General features: G+C 50.4%; 1 protein-coding gene across 4 annotated transcripts in view; it reads left to right on the forward strand.

Annotated features, from left to right (window-relative positions):
* DLG3 (discs large MAGUK scaffold protein 3) overlaps positions 1-19,216 on the forward strand; it is a 1,928,515-nt gene that overhangs the window by 804,869 nt on the left and 1,104,430 nt on the right. The window lies entirely within an intron of this gene.

Raw genomic sequence — 19,216 nt, forward strand, 5'->3', positions numbered from 1 at the left:
ACGACATCCTGCAGACTGTTTATCTACAGAAATCTGTGGAAAAAATGCTTGTCTGTTACATACCAGTATGGGTGCTGTAAGCTCATGTATGCATTGGAAATGACGTAGACCAGCGTGGGCGATACAGCACGCGTATGCAGAGACACGTTATATCAACATGTTTCTATATGTGAAGATATATATAGCCACATATAAATGAATGAGGAGATATCGACAGAAGATATCAACAGAGCTCGGTGTATGGTTTTGTAGAGTTAAATTTCCGCAGGATAGCAGTCAAGATGAATGGATGGATTGCGTAGGATGGACAGATGAACATATGGAAACGGATGCATATGTGTATGAGTGAAGCGCACACCTGGCTAAAAGTCAAGGGAGCATTGTACGCAGTAAGCAGAGGCACAGGGGATGCTGGAAGTTTAGGTGGAGAGGCCACATTTGAAGCGTTGTCTGATGCTGGAAACGTAAGCCAGTGAAGGATAAACAGAAAAAGATTACATTGATGAATAGAAGAAACCAGGGAAACAGGCACAAAAAATATTGGTATAGGTTGGTAGACAAAAAGAGAGAGACACACATATAGAAATTAAGTACAGAAAATATTATGTGCCGGTGACCCAGGTAGATGATTTTTGCCAGACATGCTGTTCTTATTTTTCAACTCTGTTGAGCCAGTTCTCAACTCTGGCCCTGAAATGGCTCTTAGTAGAAATCTTTGGAAATCTGTGGGAACCAGCAAATCACCATCTCAGCGCGCCAGTGAATCACCATCTCAGAGCACCATCGAATCACCATCTCAGAGCGCCATTGAATCACCATCTCAGAGCGCCATTGAATCACCATCTCAGAGCGCCAGTGAATCACCATCTCAGAGCACCATCGAATCACCATCTCAGAGCGCCATTGAATCACCATCTCAGAGCGCCATTGAATCACCATCTCAGAGCGCCAGTGAATCACCATCTCAGAGCACCATCGAATCACCATCTCAGAGTGCCATTGAATCACCATCTCAGAGAGCCATTGAATCACCATCTCAGAGCGCCAGTGAATCACCATCTCAGAGCACCATCGAATCACCATCTCAGAGCGCCATTGAATCACCATCTCAGAGCGCCATTGAATCACCATCTCAGAGCGCCAGCAAATCACCATCTCAGAGCGCCATTGAATCACCATCTCAGAGCGCCATTGAATCACCATCTCAGAGCGCCAGCAAATCACCATCTCAGCGCGCCAGTGAATCACCATCTCAGAGCACCATCGAATCACCATCTCAGAGCGCCATTGAATCACCATCTCAGAGCCCCAGCAAATCACCATCTCAGCGCGCCAGTGAATCACCATCTCAGAGCACCATCGAATCACCATCTCAGAGCGCCATTGAATCACCATCTCAGAGCTCCAGTGAATGGCCATATCAGAGCGCCATCGAATCACCACCTCAGAGCACCAGCAAATCACCATCTCAGTGTGCCAGTGAATCGCCATCTCAGAGCGCAAGTGAATCACCATCTCAGAGCGCAAGTGAATCACCATCTCAGAGCTCCAGTGAATGGCCATATCAGAGCGCCATCAAATCACCATCTCAGAGCGCCAGCAATTCACCATTTCCGAGCACCAGCAAATCACCATCTCAGAGCGCCAGAAAATCACCATCTCAGCGTGCCAGTGAATCACCATCTCAGAGCGCAAGTGAATCACCATCTCAGAGCACCAGCGAATCACCATCTAGGAGCACCAGCGAATCACCATCACAGAGCATCAGCAAATCACCATCTCAGAGTGCCAGCGAATCATCATCTCAGAGCACCAACAAATCACCATCTCACTAACTCGCGAATCACCATCTCAGAGCACCAGCGAATCATCATCTCAGAGCACCAGGGAATCACCATCTCAGAGCGCCAGCGAATCACCATCTCAGAGCGCCAGTGAATCACTATCTCAGAGCACCAGCAAATCACCATCTCAGAGCGCCAGCGAATCACCATCTCAGAGCGCCAGCGAATCACCATCTCAGAGCTCCACCAAATCACCATCTCCAAGCGCAGACGAATACCAATCTCAGAGCACCAGTGAATCACCATCTAAGAGCTCCAGGGAATCACCATCACAGAGCATCAGCAAATCACCAGCTCAGAGTGCCAGCGAATCATCATCTCAGAGCACCAACAAATCACCATCTCACTAACTAGCGAATCACCATCTCAGAGCACCAGCAAATCACCATCTCAGAGCACCAGGGAATCACCATCTCAGAGCGCCAGCTAATCACCATCTCAGAGCGCCAGCGAATCACCATCTCAGAGCTCCACCAAATCACCATGTACAAGCGCAGATGAATACCAATCTCAGAGCACCAGTGAATCACCATCTCAGAGCACAAACAGATCACCATCTCAGAGCCCGAGCGAATCACCATCTCAGAGCACCAGCGAATCACCATCTCAGAGCACTAGCGAACCACCATCTCAGAGCGCCAATAAATCACCATCTAAGAGCACTATCAAATCACAATCTCAGAGCACCAACAAATCACCCTCTCAGAGCGCCAGCGAATCACCATCTCAGAGCGCAAACGAATCACCATCTCAGAGCACCAGCGAATCACCATCTCAGAGCGCCAGTGAATCACCATCTCAGAGCGCAAGTGAATCACCATCTCAGAGCACCAGCGAATCACCATCTAAGAGCACCAGCAAATCACCATCTCAGAGCGCCAGTGAATCACCATCTCAGAGCGCAAGTGAATCACCATCTCAGAGCACCAGCGAATCACCATCTAAGAGCACCAGCGTAACACCATCACCGAGCATCAGCAAATCACCATTTCAGAGTTCCAGCGAATCACCATCTCAGAGCACCAGCGAATCACCATCTCAGAGCACCAGCGAATCACCATCTCAGACAGAGCACCAGCGAATCACCATCTCAGAGCACCAGCGAATCACCATCTCAGAGCACCAGCGAATCACCATCTCAGAGCGCCAGCGAATCACCATCTCAGAGTGCCAGTGAATCACCATCTCAGAGAAACAGTGAATCCCCATCTCAGAGTGCCAGTGAATCACAATCTCAGAGCACCAGCGGTTCACCATCTCAGAGCGCCAGCGAATCACCATCTCAGAGCGGCAGTGAATCACCATCTCAGAGCACCAGCGAATCACCATCTCAGAGCACCAGCGAATCACCATCTCAGAGCGCCAGCAAATCACCATCTCAGAGCGGCAGTGAATCAACATCTCCGAGCGCCAGCGAATCACTGTCTCAGAGCACCAGCAAATCACCATCCCAGAGTGCCAGCGAATCACCATCTCAGAGCGCTAGCGAATCACCATCTAAGAGCATCAGAGATTCACCATCTCAGAGCACCAACAAATCATCACCTCAGAGCGCCAGAGAATCAGTATCTCTAAGTTCTTTCTCTCAGCCACCTTCAGTCATGTCATAACTCCAGCCATCTCTGACCTCCAGCCCTCACTCACCTCTGAGTTCAAGCGTTCAGCTATCTCTGATCTGCATCAGTCTGATCAGCAGCTCTCACTTGTCTGAGATCCAGCCTGCAGCCCTCATTCATGTCAGAGCTCTGGCCTTCAGCCATCGCTGACCTGCTGCTCTCACTCATTTCAAAGATCCAGCCTCCAGTCATCTCTGGCCTGCAACCCGCACCCATCTCAGGGTGCTACCCTTCAGCCATCGCTGACCTGCTGCCCTCACTCGTCTCAGGGATCCAGCCTCCAGTCATCTCTGACCTGCAGCCCGCACCCATCTTAGAGTGCTATCCTTCAGCCATCGCTGACCTGCTGCCCTCACTCATTTCAAAGATCCAGCCTCCAGTCATCTCTGACCTGCAGCACTCACTCATTTCAAAGATCCAGCCTCCAGTCATCTCTGACCTGCAGCACTCACTCATTTCAAAGATCCAGCCTCCAGTCATCTCTGACCTGCTGCACTCACTCACCTCATAGTCCTATCCTTCAGCCATCTCTGACCTGCAGCACTCACTTACTTCATAGTCCTATCCTTCAGCCATCTCTGATCCGCAGCCCTCACTCATCTCAGACGCTGGCCTTCAGCCATCTCTGACCTGTTACTCTCATTTATCTTAGGGATCCAGCCCCCACCTGCAGCATTCCATCACCCTTAAAGTGCTATCCTTCAGCCATCTCTGACCCACAGCCCTCACTCGTCTCAGGGATCCAGCCATCAGCTATTTCTAATCTGCAGCCCTCACCCATCTCAGAGTGCTATCCTTCAGCCATCTCTGACCTGCAGCCCTCACTCACCTCAGAGTGCTGGCCTCCAATTGTCTCTGACCTGCAGCACTCATTCATCTCAGGGATTCAGCCTTCAGCCATCTCTGATCCTCCGTCTTCACTCATCAGAGATCCAGCCATCAGCCATCTCTGAGCAGCTTGTCCCAGCATCTCTCAAGTCCACCCATCACCTATCTCTGAGTTCCTTCCCTCTGCCAATTTCAGTCATCTCAGCTCTGACGCATTCCATAGCTCCCACGGTCAGCCATCTCTGAGCTTTAGCCCTAAGACTTGTTGGATCTCCACCCTCAGGCAAGTCTGAGCACTAACCCACAGCCATTACTGAGAGCCCCTGCCCTCAGCTCACATGCCACAGCCATCTTCAAACCCTCAGCTATTGTCAGTCGTCTGAGCCCCAGCCCTCGGTCATCTTCAACCATCTCTGAGCCCCAACTCTCAGCCATCTTCAGCTGTCTCTGCCCCCGGCCCTCGGTCATCTTCAGCCATCTCTAAATGCCAACAGTCAACACATATATAGCGCGCTACTCACCCGTGAGGGTCTCAAGGCGCTGGGAAGGAGGGGGAGGGGTGCTGCTACTGCTCAAAGAGCCAGGTCTTGAGGTGTTTCCTGAAGGTGAGATGGTCCTGGGTTATACGTAGGTGTGCGGGGAGGGAGTTCCATGTTTTGGCTGCCAGGTAGAAGAACGATCTTCCTCCGGCGGTGGTTCTTCGAATACGTGGGATGATGGCGAGGGCAAGGTTGGCTGAGCGGAGCTGGCGGGTGGGAGTGTAGAACGGTTGGCGGTTGTTGAGGTATTCGGGGCCCGTGTCGTGGAGTGCTTTGTGTGCGTGGGTGAGCAGCCTGAACGTGATCCTCTTGTTGATGGGGAGCCAGTGCAGGTTTTTGAGGTGGGTGGATATGTGGCTATGGCGAGGGATGTCGAGGATGAGTCGTGCGGAGGCATGAGATGTTGGGGTGCTCTTGTGCTCTTGTGGAGGTACTGGAGTGGGGTAGTGCTCTTGTGGAGGTGCTGGGGTGGGTAAGAGCTAATGAGGACGTACTGGGGTGGATTAGTGCTCTTGTGAAGGCGCTGGGGTTAGTTGGAGCTCTTGTGGTGGTGTTGGGCTGGGTAATGCTTGTGTGAAGGTATTGTGATAGGAGATGCTATGATTGATAATGCTCCTATGGGTATGCATGAGTGTATTAGTGCTGTTAAGGATGTGCTGTGGTGGGTTATTCGTTTTGTGGAGGTGCTGGGTCGATTAGTGCTCTCGTGGATGAGCTGTGGCGTGTTAGTGGTCTTGCAAAGGCGCTGCGGTAAGTTACTATTCTTGTGAAGGTGTTTGGGTTGATCACTGCTCTTGAGGCAGTAAAAGTGTGCGAGGGTACTCATGACTGATTGGAGATGTTGATGAGGTGAGCTAGTGCACAGGAAACAGTGCTAGGGTGGTGTATTTCTTAAAAGGAGTGTGAGTGCTTTTGAGGGGGTGGTGTTAGTTAGTGCTCGAGGGGGGATCATGGGATTGAGCAGTACTCCTGCCGAGGTGCTAGACTGGCTCAGAGCTCTTGAGGGTGTGGTGGGGCAAGTAGCACTCTCGAGGAGGTGCTAGAGCGGGTCAGTATGCACGAATAGAATATTCTGTAGTGCAGACGTAGCCAAAAGGGAGCATAGCGCTCTAGGCAGTCACAACTAAGCTTACAGTCAGCAAGTAATAGGAGAGGAAGTTGAGGCGTGGATGGTCAATGCACTGTGATGTAGTGCTCTAGGAAGAGCTGGGTCTTCAAACTGGAGTAGCTTCGGGTCGGTCCTGACTGATGCAGGGATGTTGTTCCAGATCATAGGTGCATGTTTTTTTCTTTTTTTACACTTCTTAGTCTCCAGTCTGATACCTTCTCCTGGCTGTGAGTGTTCCGAGAACCACCAGAGATGATGAGCTTGTTTGCAAGATAAGCAGTGCGGTGCTGGTTGTGATGACTTTGTAGATGATACAGCTGGTTTTGACAATTGTGCTGGCTGGCAAGAGGAGCCATGGAGTTCTCTCAGGGTGGTGGTGATTTGGTCATATTTCTTCAGACCCTGGATGAGTCATGCTATGGTGTGTACAATGCCCTTGAGGGGTGCCAGAATGAAGTCTAGGAGACCATTGAGTAGGGCATTACAGTAGGGGTGGGCAGAATTTGCGTAGTCGCGCTACGTAAAGCACCGCGAAACGATAAAAAATCTCAGTGAGCACGCAGAAATTCCGCGAACAAGCGGAATTTCTTGTTTCGCCCGTTGGCAATGCTTTTTTCCTGTTCGCGAATACTGTTTGCGTGCTTGGGCGGAAATATCTTGCAAACACGCATTTTGAGAGCGTGAACAAGCGAAAAATTCTGTGAAGCAGAGGATCGTGGAATTTTTGGCAATTCCGCGTTCTCCGCGGAACGCAAAATTACCCAAATTCCACGAGCGGAACGGAATTTACCGCCCAGGCCTACATTACAATCCAGCTACAAGGGTAGAAGGGCTTGAACAGCAGCTCTAAAGTCACTTTCCAAAATAAATGGTTTGACTTTCTTAAGAAGAGAGAGCTGGTACAAGGCTGTCTTTTTTGTTTGGCGATGTGTTTCTTGAAGGAGAGGTTGGTGTCTGGGGTGTATCCAATTGATTTGACATTAGTTGGCGTTTGAAACGCTCAAGTTTCATGTTGTTGATCCAGGTTTGTATTGTGTCTTGTTTGGTGTTCTTGGCAATTAATAGGAATTCTGTCTTGGTTGCGTTAAGCTTCAGGCGCTGAACATACAGGTCTGGATGATGTGCAAGCAGTGTTAGAGGCATTAGATGTCTGAAGCAGAGGAGACTTTCAAGTAGAGTGGTGTATCATAGGCATATTGGTGAATATTGATGCTGTTAAATGTGAGTAGAGCACGAAGCAGCTCCATATAAAAGTTGCAGATGGCAGGAGAAAGTCGGGACTCCACATTCAAAATGGATGTTTTGCGACCTGGAGGTGTCCATGAGAACAAACCTTATCTCGGTCGTAAAGATAGAACAAGAATGAATGACGGACATTGCTGGTGAATTCCATTCACAACTCTATTGTGCGTATGAGGGTGGACCAGTTGTCAGTGTCGAAGGCAGCTGAGAGGTCCTTCAGTATCAGGAGGCAGGGGCATCTTTATCTCTAGTCAAGTGAGCAGTTGTTTACTATGTATAGGGTGGTGGTCTCCATCCTGCATCGTGTGCTGAAGCCAGGCTGGTAGTCGTGCAGGAGATGGTTAGCATTGATGTTTATTGGAGTTGAACACAGACTGCTTTTTCGTTGATCTGGTAGTTAGCGAGGTTATCAGTGGTCAGGTTTTATTAGAAGTGTTATGATCTGGCCAGTCATGAGCAGGGCCGGACTGGCGACCTGGCCTTTCTAAGTAAAGAATGGAAAACCAAATGGTTTTAAAGTAGGCTTTAAAACCATGTGTTTTGCTTTCTTTACTTAGAAGCAAATGCAGGTCCCGGTCAACATAAACCAGCCCCCACAGCAGTAAAATCAGGCCCCAGCTTGGCAGCTGTCCAAAACGCCCGGTAGCCAGTCCGGCCCTGGTCATGAGCGCTTCTGGGAAGATGCCTTGAGAGAGGGAGGCATTGACAGTGCTAAGTACATGTAAGAGCATCCCTAGAGAAAGTTTTGATGAAAGATGAAGGTAAGTCAGGAGTGGCTCTGTGGGACTGGTGTATGTCTGCCAGATTAGGGAGATACAGGGCTTTGGGGGCTTACTAAAGGAAGGGGTGGGTGAGAGGAATGAAACAGACTTGCCATCGTCGATGAGTTGTTGGATCTTCTGTATTTTTTTACTGATAGGAAGGATGATGCCATTGCACTTTTTTGTGGATTGCCGAATAGGTGGTTCTTGCAGGGGATTAATGCAGTGCTTGATTGTCTTAAATTGCTTTCTGCTTCTGTGTTTGGCTTCATTGGTGGTGATGGTACAATACTGTGTTTTGGCTGATGTGATTAGCTGTCGGTGTGTTGAGCAGATGCCCTTTAGTACCAAGAGGTCTTTGGTAGTTCTGATTTTCTTCCATTTGCTTTCCTGTCCGCAAATGGATTGTTTATTGTCAGCAATACCAGGGTGCTGAAGGCTTTGACTTACTCTGATGGAGCGAGAGACAAATTCAAGTTTTAGGTTGTTTATGGAGAAGTCTTTGAAGGATCTGAAGGTTTGGTCTTCCTTTTTGTGTTCACCTAAGTGTGTTGGTGGTACACTGAGCAGGGAGATAGGGATGGTATAGTGGCAGTACAGTCCAAGGCTTTTCTTTGGATTGTTGTGACATCTTATTGCACATTGAGTGTATCGATGAGTGTGAGAAGTTGGCCTGATGTGCAGTGCTCACTATTCTAGTGATCACTATATATCAGTCCAAACAACCCTTATTGATGATTGGTTGTAAGTCAACCTTATAGACCAGCTATCCTAGTAGCATGGATACGAGCAGTCTAAGGCTAAGACTCTAGAGGGCGTGTTAAGCCAGCTGTTTTACCATCACATTACCCCTTGAACACCCAGTGAAAGGACACCACACAAGTGTTATGAAAATAAACAATGTATTTATTAGAATCACAACAACCCTGTACTCTTTATGAGGACAGGGTGCTAAGCACACAACAAAACTCTTACGAAAATACTTTTAAGTTAGCACGTTACACAAATGCCCGAGGGGCACGAAAAACCATATACGCTAAAAGTGGAATGCGAATTACTAGCAGGTAAGTAACAGTTCTAATAGGCTTTGGAATCGCTAGGACTGGACTAGGGAATCGTTAGATTACTACTAGGAGGCCCAGGGGACTCGGGTGCAGAGTGTGCACTCTCACGCGGGATGCGGGACAAAGTCTATGGAAGCTAGAATTCACAAAGTTAGTGTTTACGGGCGAACCCGACCTGGTAGGAAGAAAATGACAGTGGATCCTGACCCTTGGATAGTGAGGCTATGCTGGGACACCGGAGTGCCGAAGTTACCTAGCCCAGGGGCTGCAGCTGCATAGGTCTGAAAAGACGTCGGGGATCTCGTTGCCGGACCGGGAGCCTGGAAGGAAGAAGTTGCTGGCAGGCGACCAGTGAAGGAAAGTTCGATGGATCCAAGCCTGGATCAAGGAAGAAGAAAACCTGAAAGCAGAGGGGACCAAGTTCTTGAATCACTAGCCAGTGATTAAGTGGGCACCAGGATGGCACCGGGCGAAGTCACCGCAGTCAGGTGAGTGGGCGCTGCTGGGCTCTGCAGTCTCTCGGACCAGGAGGCGTTGTCGGCGACCAGGATGGAGGTGCGAGCTGTCCCACGAAGGATGAAGTCGTTGGCGTCGAAGTTACCCAGGATTGGGCAACAAGCCTTGGCTAATTCAAGCCCACGCGGTGGACTCAAAATGGCGTCTTGAGTGGACCAGGAGGGTCCGGGGTGCTCCTCTTCTGGAAGGGAGCAAGGGCCAGTCTGGAGCAACCAGACCAGCAGCAGAAATGTCGTCGGGCGTCGTCAGGAAGGCCACAAGCCAGCGGGCTAGTAGCCAAACAACGCGGTGAGCAGTAAAAAGCAGAAGGGCCCCACGCAGATCGTGGAGATGCTGGGGGGCTGCTCTTCGGTGCTGGAGCTGCTCAGGGTGGGGGCTTCTCGGACCCCAAAGCACTCACCAGGAAATTACTCGGTGGGCTTGCTGTGCAGAAGTCGTGCAGTCTTGGCGATGGCCGGTCCCTCGAGGTCTCGTCGCACCCACGGTTCTCAGCTGGGCTGTAGAGGTGGGTAGAGGTCAGAGGTGCCAGGGAAGCCGGGTCTCGTCGAGCTGGGCAGTCGGATTCCGGAGGAAGGACGTGCAGCAGACCGCAGTGTTCTTAGATGGTGCCTGCGGATGCAGGGTGACTACTCCTTAGCCACAAGGGAGAATCTTGAGGAAGAAATCGTGAAGTCCTTTCGTGGAAAGTGGTATCTTGATTCCAAAGATGATCTGATTTGGAAGGGGGCCAGTCTCTACCTTTATCTGGGAAAAAGGGGCTGGCACGCGACTAGGTCCTGCCCTATGGGTGGGACCAGGAGGGGGGTGGTTACACCCACTTCCTTGGCGGGCTTTTCCCCAGCACAGGGTCTGGAGTGACCCTGGGACTGGTTCCAGCCAGCCTATGCACAGTGAGCACCGGGGTGCCACGTGCAGTCACCTTCCTCTAAAGCCCTGCCTACCTACAATACACAAAACCCTGTCTGGGACGGTGCTGGCACCGCCCCTGGCAGGAAACCCTTTGTCCTTATCTCCTGCTCTGGGAGGACTCCCAGCAGCAGGAGGGCAGACTTGTGTCTCGGTGGCAGCATCCATTTTGTGGATGCTAAGGCTCTGTCTGACTTTTAACCGGGTTATAGGTTACAGGCATGTCGTGTCCCTCTAGAAGGGTGGAATGCTAACCCCGTCGCCAGAATTGGCGAGGGGTTAGTATTCCAATTCGTATGACACCTTACTCGACATGTTTTGATAAAGCGATACCAGAGTTGGCACATAACCGCGAGGATTATAATGCACTTAAGAGTATATGGTATGCGATATCATGGAAACGGCTAAGGGATAGATCCCGAAAGCCGCAGACAGGCTCAGCTCATGCCAGAGCACCATCTCACACGATTCCAAGCACTCTGCCTTCAGGATTGTTAAGGCCTGCCATAGGAGTGACTGATAGGAGATCTGTGTGTCCATTTTAGGGTTAGATATAGGTATACTATATCTAAAGCAAAGGGTGAGTACACCACCTTGCCCCAGCTGTCGTGCAGCCAGTTGTGTCAGTTTTAGTTAGTCAATCCAGGGGTGGCATAATACATGCTTCAGCCCCTGGGAGACTTCTGGGTACACCTCAGCCCTGGGTACAGGGACTTGGAGAGGGCCCAGTGCCAATTCAGTACCTGAGTACAATTTGGATAGAGAGAACAGCTAGGCTGTGGGTCTGATTAGCAGGCCCACAGCCAGGGAAAGTCGTAAACCAGTGCAGCAAAAAGCAAAAATCTGGGTGATCATAGGATTGCAGACCCTACTCTCCTACATGACCCCCCCCCAAACTTTGGGACAATAAACTAACCTTGACCAGGTGAGTCTTCTTGCTCTAAGTGGAAATACCTGGAGAGCCCATCAGCATTGCTGTGATCAGTCCCAGGTCTATGCTCCACTGTAAAATCCATCCCCTGTAGGGAAATGGACCACCTAAGCAGTTTGGGGTTTTCACCCTTCATCTGATTTAGCCACAAGAGGGGCTTATGGTCTGTCTGAATGGTGAAGTGAGTGCCAAACAAGTAGGCCCTCAGCTTCTTCAGGGCCCAGACCACAGCAAAGGCCTCCCTCTCAATGGCTGACCAATTTTTCTCTCTGGGTGTCAACCTTCTACTAATGAAAGCAATAGGCTGATCATTACCATCAAAATTCAGTTGAGACAGAACAGCTCCCACACCCAACTCAGAAGCATCTGTTTGGACAATGAATGGCTTGGAGTAATCTGGACTCTTGAGGATAGGTGCTGTGCACATGGCCTGCTTTAGGTCATTGAATGCTTTCTGACAGCTTGCTGTCCACTGAACTTTCTTTGGCATCTTTTTGCTTGTCAGGTCATTAAGGGGGGTCACTATGGACCCATAATTTCTGACAAACTTCCTATAGTACCCAGTCAGGCCCAAGAAAGCTCGAACCTGAGTCTGGGTGATTGGAGGAGTCCAGTCCTTGATGGCCTGTATCTTACTCTCCAGTGGCTGAACCTGGCCTCCACCTACAAGGTGGCCCAGGTATACAACCTGTGACTGCCCTATCTGGCACTTTGTGGCCTTGATAGTGAGGCCTGCCTTTTGCAGGGCCTCTAACACTTTCCTCAGGTGGACCAGGTGATCCTCCCAGGTGGAGCTAAAGACAGCAATATCGTCCAGATATGCTGCACAGAAGTCATCCAGCCCAGTGAGGACTTGATTCACCAACCTTTGGAAGGTGGCAGGTGCATTTTTCAGTCCAAAGGGCATTACCACAAATTGATAATGCCCTCCAGGGGTAGAAAATGCTGTCTTAGGTTTGGCTTCCTCAGCTAACCTGATTTGCCAATACCCAGCTGTCAAATCAAATGTGCTTAAGAAGTTGGCAGAAGCCAATCTATCTATAAGCTCATCTGCTCTTGGTATTGGGTGGGCATCAGTCTTAGTGACTGCATTGAGGCCTCTGTAGTCTACGCAAAACCTCATCTCTCTCTTACCACCCTGGGTGCGAGGCTTTGGCACTAGAACTACTGGGCTAGCCCAAGGGCTATCTGAGGGCTCAATGACTCCCAGTTCCAACATTTTCTGCACTTCAGTTTTGATGCAGTCTCTAACATGATCAGGCTGCCTGTAGATTTTACTCTTGACAGGCAGACTGTCTCCAGTGTCAACATCATGGGTACACCAATCAGTTTGGCTGGGTGTCAGAGAGAACATATGTCGAAAGGATTGCAGAACTTGCCTGCAATCCTGTTGCTGATGTTCAGTGAGGCTGCCACAAAAGACAACACCATCAACTGACCCATCATCAGGATTCTGAGTGAGCAGGTCTGGGAGAGGGTCACTCTCTTCCTCCTGTCCCTCATCTGTGGCCATGAGCAAGCTCATGTCCTTCCTGTCAACATATGCCTTGAGCCTGTTAACATGGAGCACTCTGAGAGGGCTCCTGGGAGTTCCAAGGTCCACCAAGTAGGTAACCTCTCCCTTTTGCTCAATGATGGTGTGGGGCCCAGACCATTTGTCTTTCAGAGCTGCTGGGGCCACTGGCTCCAGCACCCACACCTTCTGTCCTGGCTGGTACACAGTCAGTACAGCCTTTTGGTCATGCCAAGCTTTTTGAAGTTCCTGGCTGGCCTCAAGGTTTTTAGATGCCTTTTCCATATACTCAGCCATCCTGGAGCGGAGACCAAGTACATAGTCCACTATGTTGGTTGCAGGCTTTTTGAGAGGTCTCTCCCATCCTTCCTTCACCAAACACAGGGGTCCCCTTACAGGATGCCCATACAGAAGCTCAAAAGGGCTGTAGCCAACCCCCTTCTGTGGGACCTCTCTGTAAGCAAACAAGAGGCAGGGGATCAGGACATCCCATCTTCTCCTAAGAGGTTCAGGTAGTCCATGAATCATCCCTTTCAGGGTCCTGTTGAATCTCTCAACAAGCCCATTGCATTGTGGATGATAGGGTGTGGTGAACTTGTAGTTCACACCACACTCTTTCCACATGGCATTCAGATATCCTGACATGAAGTTTGTACCTCTGTCAGAAACGACCTCCTTAGGGAAACCCACTCTGGAGAACACTCCAACTAGGGCTCTTGCCACTACAGGGGCTGTAGTGGTCCTAAGGGGAATAGCCTCAGGATACCTGGTGGCATGGTCCACCACCACCAGTATAAACTTGTGTCCTGATGCTGTCTGGGGTTCCATTGGACCAACAATGTCAATCCCCACTCTTTCAAAGGGAACCCCCACCACAGGTAGTGGTATGAGGGGGGCCTTTGTTGTGCCACCTGACTTACCACTGGCTTGGCAAGTGACACATGAGCGACAAAACTCCTTGGTATTCTCATTCATATGGGGCCAGTGAAAGTGTGAGACAAGCCTGTCCCAAGTCTTTGTCTGACCTAAATGACCTGCAAGGGGAATCTCATGGGCCAAGGTGAGAAGGAAACCTCTCAGAGACAAGGGGATGACCAGCCTCCTGGTTGCACCAGGCTTGGGGTCTCTTGACTCAGAGTACAGGAGTCCATCTTCCCAGTATACCCTGTGGGCACCTGTGGCATTCCCTGCAGCCTCAGCAGCAGCCTGCTGTCTGAGGGGTTCAAGGGAAGGGCAGCTCAACTGTTCCTTCCCCAGGTCTGCTCTGGAGGGTCCCCCTGAGCCCAGAAACTCAACTTGATCAAGTTCAAGCTCTTTAGGCTCAGTTTCCCTCAGCTCTTCTAGATCAGCCTCCTCAGAGACTTGATCCTCAACCTGGGGCAAGGGGGAAGGCAAAGCCTTACCCTTACTGCTCTTCTTCTTGGGAGGTGTCTGGTCCATAATTTCAGGATCCAGTACCTGTTCAGTGGGGCATCTTCTGGCCTGTGACCTAGTCACAGCAAGCACATGTGCTGGCAAGCCTAACATCTCCATGTGAGTCCTCTGCTCCACTTCTGACCATTGTGATGACTCCAAATCATTGCCCAACAAACAATCAACTGGGAGGTCTGAACTGACTACAACTTTCTTTTGTCCCTTCACTCCACCCCAGGAGAAAGCTACAATTGCCATACTATGACTAGTAGTGACATTGCTGGCATTGGTCACCAGGAAATCAGTACCTGGCATGATCTGTCCAGGGTCCACAAAGTTAGGTGTCACCATGGTGACACTGGCACAAGTGTCCCTATAGGCCTGAGCCATTTTGCCATTAATCAAAGGTGTCTGCCTGTATTTGCCCAAAGTATTGGGACTTATTTCAGGGGACATATCCATATCCCCTGTACAGACAAGGACAGCCTGAGTGAGTGTGCCAACTAAGTTGTCAGACCCCTCAGTACCCAAGGTTAACCCAACTAATGCCTTGGGAGTGACACTACCACTACTGACTGTACTAGGGGGTGCAGTTGCTTTAGGAGCTGTAGTGGTAGGAGTTTGTCCTCCTCCTCTTTTGGTGCACTCACTAAACCAGTGAGATTTACTTTTGCAGTACTGGCACCACCTTTTTGACTGGCCTTCTTGAGTCTTCTTCTTCTGGGAAGCCTGACCCCCACCCTCTTTGGTTTGTTGGGGACCTGGTGAAGACTTCTGGTCATTTTGCTCATTCTTAACATTACCCTTCTGGTCTGCTTTCTTCTGACCACCCTGGTTCTGGTTCTGGTTCTGCTTGATCCTTGTCCTGACCCATTTGTCTGCCTTCTTTCCCAATTCTTGGGGAGAGGTCAGATCTGAATCAACAAGGTGCTGGTGCAGCAACTGGTTCTGACAATTGTTTAAAATTTGTTCTCTCATCATTAGATTATACAATCCTGTGTAATCTGTAACCTTGCTACCCAGCAACCAGCCCTCCAAAGCCTTAGTGGCACAATCCACAAAATCAGACCAGTCCTGAGACTGAGTTTTCTGGGTGTCTCTGAACAGCAACCTGTACTGCTCAGTGGTTAAACCAAACCCATCAACCAGTGTATTCTTCAGGACCTGGTAATTGTTAGCATCCTCCACCCTTGTAGTGAGGAGCTTATCTCTACCTTTACCATCAAAGGAGAGCCACAGTATAGCTGCCCACTGACTCTGGGGAATGTTCTGCACAGTGCAGGCCCTCTCCAGAGCAGCCATCCATTTCTGGATGTCATCCCCTTGCTTAAAGGGGGGCACTATTTTAGTCAGGTGTTTAGTATCTAAACCCTTCTCTCTATCTCTTGGGAGATTGCTGCCACCAGTGGGAGCTAGCCCACTCATCTGCTGCTCTCTTGCCAGGGCAAGCTTCTCTTTGGCCAGGGCAATTTCTTCCCTTTCAATCCTCAGTTCAGCTTGTCTCATCCTAGCCTCATGCTCCCTTCTCTGAGGGGAAGTAAATCTCCTCTGTGGAGGAGTCCTTCTCCCCTGAGAAGAGGCATTAGAGTGCAGAGATCTATTGGAGTCCCTAGAAAGAGATCTATCTCTCCTAACTCCAAGGTTAGGCCCACTTCGGGTTAGTACTGGGGGGCCCCCAGATCCTAGCCCAAGTAAGTCTAAGTTGGTCCTAGTTAGCCTTCTGACTACCTCAAGACCCTTGTCTACCTCATCCCCAGAGAGTACCTCCTCATCCTCCTCCTCAACTGCTGAATCAGTGTTGGGGAGGTCTGGATCCCCAGAGGTTCCCTCTAAGGCTGGCATGCTCTCATGTAACTGAGAGAGCTTTCTGGCATCATATGTCTCTAAGAGACCTATCAGAAAGGGAAGGGTGGGGTTAGACCCCTGCTTCAGTTTCCTGGAGACACAGAGTTGCCTCATCTCCTGAAAATTGAGAGCTGCATATCTTGAGGTGACCTGTGGAGGGTCAACACTGACCAGGGGAGTCTCAGTAGAGTCCCCCTGAGTCGACATGCTTTTCTAGTGAGGTGTAAGTGGTGCACTTACCTACACTATATGTTTGCCTACTGATCCCTTGCTAGAGTTGTAGTTTAGGGTGTGCTAGGCCCTAGGAGCTACAACAGCTGGTTCAGTAGAACTCAGAGTATTCTAAGCTAAGTTATATGTACCTTTAGTACTTATGTGATCTTTCACAAGATATTCTTAGGGCATGTGTGGTAAAACAACAGCAAGCTCAAATCCCAACCGCTGCTCACCAATGTGAGAAGTTGGCCTGATGTGCAGTGCTCACTATTCTAGTGATCACTATATATCAGTCCAAACAACCCTTATTGATGATTGGTTGTAAGTCAACCTTATAGACCAGCTATCCTAGTAGCATGGATACGAGCAGTCTAAGGCTAAGACTCTAGAGGGCGTGTTAAGCCAGCTGTTTTACCATCACATTACCCCTTGAACACCCAGTGAAAGGACACCACACAAGTGTTATGAAAATAAACAATGTATTTATTAGAATCACAACAACCCTGTACTCTTTATGAGGACAGGGTGCTAAGCACACAACAAAACTCTTACGAAAATACTTTTAAGTTAGCACGTTACACAAATGCCCGAGGGGCACGAAAAACCATATACGCTAAAAGTGGAATGCGAATTACTAGCAGGTAAGTAACAGTTCTAATAGGCTTTGGAATCGCTAGGACTGGACTAGGGAATCGTTAGATTACTACTAGGAGGCCCAGGGGACTCGGGTGCAGAGTGTGCACTCTCACGCGGGATGCGGGACAAAGTCTATGGAAGCTAGAATTCACAAAGTTAGTGTTTACGGGCGAACCCGACCTGGTAGGAAGAAAATGACAGTGGATCCTGACCCTTGGATAGTGAGGCTATGCTGGGACACCGGAGTGCCGAAGTTACCTAGCCCAGGGGCTGCAGCTGCATAGGTCTGAAAAGACGTCGGGGATCTCGTTGCCGGACCGGGAGCCTGGAAGGAAGAAGTTGCTGGCAGGCGACCAGTGAAGGAAAGTTCGATGGATCCAAGCCTGGATCAAGGAAGAAGAAAACCTGAAAGCAGAGGGGACCAAGTTCTTGAATCACTAGCCAGTGATTAAGTGGGCACCAGGATGGCACCGGGCGAAGTCACCGCAGTCAGGTGAGTGGGCGCTGCTGGGCTCTGCAGTCTCTCGGACCAGGAGGCGTTGTCGGCGACCAGGATGGAGGTGCGAGCTGTCCCACGAAGGATGAAGTCGTTGGCGTCGAAGTTACCCAGGATTGGGCAACAAGCCTTGGCTAATTCAAGCCCACGCGGTGGACTCAAAATGGCGTCTTGAGTGGACCAGGAGGGTCCGGGGTGCTCCTCTTCTGGAAGGGAGCAAGGGCCAGTCTGGAGCAACCAGACCAGCAGCAGAAATGTCGTCGGGCGTCGTCAGGAAGGCCACAAGCCAGCGGGCTAGTAGCCAAACAACGCGGTGAGCAGTAAAAAGCAGAAGGGCCCCACGCAGATCGTGGAGATGCTGGGGGGCTGCTCTTCGGTGCTGGAGCTGCTCAGGGTGGGGGCTTCTCGGACCCCAAAGCACTCACCAGGAAATTACTCGGTGGGCTTGCTGTGCAGAAGTCGTGCAGTCTTGGCGATGGCCGGTCCCTCGAGGTCTCGTCGCACCCACGGTTCTCAGCTGGGCTGTAGAGGTGGGTAGAGGTCAGAGGTGCCAGGGAAGCCGGGTCTCGTCGAGCTGGGCAGTCGGATTCCGGAGGAAGGACGTGCAGCAGACCGCAGTGTTCTTAGATGGTGCCTGCGGATGCAGGGTGACTACTCCTTAGCCACAAGGGAGAATCTTGAGGAAGAAATCGTGAAGTCCTTTCGTGGAAAGTGGTATCTTGATTCCAAAGATGATCTGATTTGGAAGGGGGCCAGTCTCTACCTTTATCTGGGAAAAAGGGGCTGGCACGCGACTAGGTCCTGCCCTATGGGTGGGACCAGGAGGGGGGTGGTTACACCCACTTCCTTGGCGGGCTTTTCCCCAGCACAGGGTCTGGAGTGACCCTGGGACTGGTTCCAGCCAGCCTATGCACAGTGAGCACCGGGGTGCCACGTGCAGTCACCTTCCTCTAAAGCCCTGCCTACCTACAATACACAAAACCCTGTCTGGGACGGTGCTGGCACCGCCCCTGGCAGGAAACCCTTTGTCCTTATCTCCTGCTCTGGGAGGACTCCCAGCAGCAGGAGGGCAGACTTGTGTCTCGGTGGCAGCATCCATTTTGTGGATGCTAAGGCTCTGTCTGACTTTTAACCGGGTTATAGGTTACAGGCATGTCGTGTCCCTCTAGAAGGGTGGAATGCTAACCCCGTCGCCAGAATTGGCGAGGGGTTAGTATTCCAATTCGTATGACACCTTACTCGACATGTTTTGATAAAGCGATACCAGAGTTGGCACATAACCGCGAGGATTATAATGCACTTAAGAGTATATGGTATGCGATATCATGGAAACGGCTAAGGGATAGATCCCGAAAGCCGCAGACAGGCTCAGCTCATGCCAGAGCACCATCTCACACGATTCCAAGCACTCTGCCTTCAGGATTGTTAAGGCCTGCCATAGGAGTGACTGATAGGAGATCTGTGTGTCCATTTTAGGGTTAGATATAGGTATACTATATCTAAAGCAAAGGGTGAGTACACCACCTTGCCCCAGCTGTCGTGCAGCCAGTTGTGTCAGTTTTAGTTAGTCAATCCAGGGGTGGCATAATACATGCTTCAGCCCCTGGGAGACTTCTGGGTACACCTCAGCCCTGGGTACAGGGACTTGGAGAGGGCCCAGTGCCAATTCAGTACCTGAGTACAATTTGGATAGAGAGAACAGCTAGGCTGTGGGTCTGATTAGCAGGCCCACAGCCAGGGAA

The sequence above is a fragment of the Lissotriton helveticus genome, chromosome 4_2, assembly GCF_964261635.1.
Source record: "Lissotriton helveticus chromosome 4_2, aLisHel1.1, whole genome shotgun sequence".
NCBI classification, from domain to species: Eukaryota; Metazoa; Chordata; class Amphibia; order Caudata; family Salamandridae; genus Lissotriton; species Lissotriton helveticus.